The sequence below is a fragment of the Bos javanicus genome, chromosome 8 (genome assembly GCF_032452875.1).
Source record: "Bos javanicus breed banteng chromosome 8, ARS-OSU_banteng_1.0, whole genome shotgun sequence".
NCBI classification, from domain to species: domain Eukaryota; kingdom Metazoa; phylum Chordata; class Mammalia; order Artiodactyla; family Bovidae; genus Bos; species Bos javanicus.
Window position 1 is genome coordinate 48,048,964 of NC_083875.1, and position 4,640 is coordinate 48,053,603.

Consider the following 4,640-nt stretch of genomic DNA (forward strand, 5'->3'; position numbering starts at 1 on the left):
CCTTATCTGTACTTGTTTAGCAGTAACGTTTCAAGCAGGTACCTCCACTGTCCACATGAATTATATCCATCTAGATTTTTGTATCTATTCATGATCTGAATTTTGTACATTGAGAAAAGTTTCCTCTTACTTCATATGCTTTTATTCAAAAATAAATTATTTTTATGATAATGATAAATTGGTATTTACATTACAGGAATTTCACTTAGAATTTCTATCCCTTAAAAATATTTTTTATATTTTAATTAATTACATAAATACTTCTAAATACACGAACTCATTAAATTAAGATCTTTGTGTGATTACTGACTGCCAGGTGCCATGGTAAGTGTACATGCATTATCATATTTAATCACTCCAACATTCACAGGGTATTTTACAGAAACGAAATCTGAGAGTCAAAAGGGTAAAGGAATTTTCCCTGGTTTCAGTATCCAGAAAGTTGTCCTCTTAGAAATTATAGACTAAAAACACTATTTATAATAACCAAAACATGGAAGTAATCTGAGTGCCCATCAACAGATCATTGGCTTAAGAAGATGTGTATGTATGCATGTAAAACAGAGTCTTACTCAGCCACAAAAAAGAAATATTGTCATTTGTAGCAATAGTGGCTAGACCTAGAGATTATTATGCTTGGTGAATTAAGTCATACAGAAAGACAAATATGTATAAGTACTATATGACAGTACTTCTATGTGAAGTCTAAATGAATCTGTATACAAAACAGAAATTCACAGACACAGCAAACAAACTCATGGTTATTAGCAAAGGGGAGAGTGAGGGGGAAAGCAACAAATTAGGAGTATGGGATTAACAGATACAGCTACTATATATAAAATACACAATAAGCAACAAGGATTTGCTCTGTAGCACAGAGAATTATACCCAACATCTTGTAATAACATGTAATATAATCTGCAAATAAAATGAATCACTATGCTGTACACCTGCAACTAACACAACATTGTAAATAAAATATAGTTCAATTTTTTAAATTACAGACTTCTTACTATTTTGGGGATCATTATGGGTTTGTAATGATCATTATGGACAGAAATGGTATGGACCTAACAGAAGCAGAAGATATTAAGAAGAGGTGGCAAGAATACACAGAAGAACTGTACAAAAAAGATCTTCACGACCCAGATAATCACGATGGTGTGATCACTCACCTACAGCCAGACATCCTAGAATGTGAAGTCAAGTGGGCCTTAGGAAGCATCACTACAAACAAAGCTAGTGGAGGTGATGGAATACCAGTTGAGCTATTTCAAATCCTGAAAGATGATGCTGTGAAAGTGCTACACTCAAAATGCCAGCAAATTTGGAAAACTCAGCAGTGGCCACAGGACTGGTAAAGGTCAGTTTTCATTCCAGTCCCAAAGAAATGCAATGCCAAAGAATGCTCAAACTACCACACAATTGCACTCATCTCACATGCTAGTAAAGTAATGCTCAAAATCTCCAAGCCACGCTTCAACAGTACCTGAACCGTGAACTTCCAGATGTTCAAGCTGCATTTAGAAATGGCAGAGGAACCAGAGATCAAATTGCCAACATCTACTGGATCATTGAAAAAGCAAGAGAATACCAGAAAAACATTTACCTCTGCTTTATTGAGTATTCCAAAGCCTTTGACTGTATGGATCACAACAAATTGTGGAAAATTCTTAAAGAGATGGGAATACCAGACCACCTGACCTGCCTCTTGAGAAATCTGTATGCAGGTCAAGAAGCAACAGTTAGAACTGGACTTGGAACAACAGACTGGTTCTAAATTGGAAAGGAGCATGAAAAGGCGTATATTGTCACCATGCTTATTTAACTTCTATGCAGAGTACATCATGCGAAATGTCAGGCTGCGTGAAGCACAAGCTGAAATCAAGATTGCTCAGAGAAATATCAATAAGCTCAGATATGCAGATAACATCTGCCTTATGGCAGAAAGTTAAGAGGAACTAGAGCCTCTTGATGAAAGTGAAAGAGGACAGTGGAAAAAACTGGCTTAAAACTCAATATTCAGAAGACTAAGATCATGGCATCTGGTCCCATCACTTCATGGCAAATAGATGGGGGAACAATGGAAACAGTGACAGACTTTATTTTTCTGGGCTCCAAAATGACTGCAGATGTTGGCTGCAGCCATGAAATTAATAGACGCTTGCTCCTTGGAAGAAAAGTTATGACCAACCTAGACAGCATATTCAAAAGCAGAGACATTACTTTGCTGACAAAGGTCTGTCTAGTTGAAGCTATGGTTTTTCCAATGTATAGATGTGAAATTTGGACTATACAGAAAGCTGAGCACCAAAGAATTGATGTTTTTGAACTGTGGTATTGGAGAAGACTCTTGAGAGTCCCTTGGACTGCAAGGAGATCCAACCAGTCCACCCTAAAGGAAATCAGTCCTGAATATTCATTGGAAGGACTGATGCTAAAGCTTAGGCTCCAATACGTTGGCCACCTGACGTGAAGAACTGACTCATTTGAAAAGACCCTGATGCTGGGAAAGATTGAAGGCAGGAGGAAGAGATGACAGAGGATGAGATGGTTGGATGGCATCATGGACTTGATGGAGATGAGTTTGAGCAAGCTCCAGGAGATGGTGAAGGACAGGGAAGCCTGGCATGCTGCAGTCCATAGGGTCACAAGGAGTCGACAGGACTGAGTGACTGAACTGAACTGAACTGATGGATTTGTAAACTTATTTCCTGTTGACAGTAATTTTAGTTGGGTACCTGATTTCCTCAGTTTTATTTTAAAACTACATTTTTAAGAACTTTAATGGTTTTAAGGAAAACCGCAAAAAACTAAAAATCACTATAATCCTACATTTAACACTCACTAGCATTGTCTTTGGAGAAGGCAATGGCACCCTACTCCAGTACTCTTGCCTGGAAAATCCCATGGACAGAGGAGCCTGGTAGGTTGCAGTCCATGGGGTTGCTAAGAGTCAGAAACGACTGAGCAACTTCACTTTCACTTTTCATTTTCATGCATTGGAGAAGGAAATGGCGACCCAGTCCAGTGTTCTTGGCTGGAGAATCCCAGGGATGGGGGAGCCTGGTGGGCTGCCATCTATGGGGTCGCACAGAGTCAGACACGACTGAAGCAACTTAGCAGCAGCAGCAGCATTGTCTTATTTCTCTTCTTTTTAAAACTATTATAATTTTTATTTCACTTAACATTATGTCATGTTTTATAAGTATCATTTTTAATAACTGCATATTATTTCATTTACTTGTCATTATAATTTAGTTAACTTCCTTCCAAATATCCGGACTTAGTTTGCTTACAATTAAAAATACTTTTAAAAAGTTACAGTAATCAAATCTATGAGTATTTTTTCTTCTTTGTGGTTAATTATATTAAAATTAAATTTTAAAAATGAACAGGAGATGGTGTGGTCAAAAGACTGTCTATTTTGCTTGAAATTTATTTCCAAGAGCACAAGAAAGAAAAGTTCCAAAAGGTAGGACTATTTCTGGGCTTATCTCAGTCTAGTTCATCTTTCAATTCTTTGAGCCATAATTCTCAAGACATTTAACACAGATTTCTGTGAAACTGTCAGTTAACATGTATATGTTTGGGATGACACATTCTTTAGGCTAAGTGATCTTATTTACCTCTCTATACTCCAGAGCACTTAAGATTGTTCTGCACAGAGGAGATAAGCAAAACTGTATGTTAATTTTGTCATAATCGCAGTGAGTCCAGAAATAACATGCTGTGGATATGTACAAGGGCCACAGAACCAGACAAAGAAATAACTACCTCAGATCTCAAAGACGCAACCCTCTTCCCTGCTCTAAGTCGAACTATTCACTACTCCCTTGTTCTGCCTCACACAGTTAATGCTATTACCTCTGATTCAATTCCTAAGATTCTGAAGTAGCAAAAGTGATAAAGGGTTAAGAGCTGAATAAGAAAACGACATTGTGGGATGGTGTGCTCTGTCTAGAGGGTGGAGACGAGAATGCATTCTGACAATAGTGGCCTCCACCTCTTACCTTCGCAGCTGTCTGATATAACCAGGAAACAAAAGAGTGAGTGCTATTTCTGTAGTCGCATTAAGGAGCCCACAGGGAAGTCCTCACATCAGCATAGGAATAGCCCTCCTCTTAGAAGAGAATAAGAGATGAGACTGACAGTGGATGAGTCTATGCTACGTGCAGTCTCTATGTGAGATTTACATTCACTTATTTGATCCTTACAAAACCCTTTGAGGTAAGAACCACTATCACCCAGATTGCAGATAAGGAAACTGAGGCTAGGAAAGTTTGAGTGACTTGTTCAAGGCAGCCAGTCCTTGAATGGAGCCTGAGGAAGAACCTAGACATGTGTACTTCCGAGCTGCACACATAACCGTCACATCTCTCAGCCTTTCCCTGAAGCTTCATTTCTGCCTCCCTTTCTTCCCAATTATAAAAGTATTCCATCTTCTAGCTTTTGTGTCCAAAAGCAGAGATTTCTATGATAGGGTTCAAAATCCATTTAATGCCAAATTAAAAAAAATTCTTAGAAGCATGTTGGTTGTGTGTGTGTGGGTGTAACATTTCTCATTAATACTAGAGAAAGAATGTTTAAATCTTACCACAAGGTGCTTTAACAAAGAAACACATTTAATTTGGATGAGA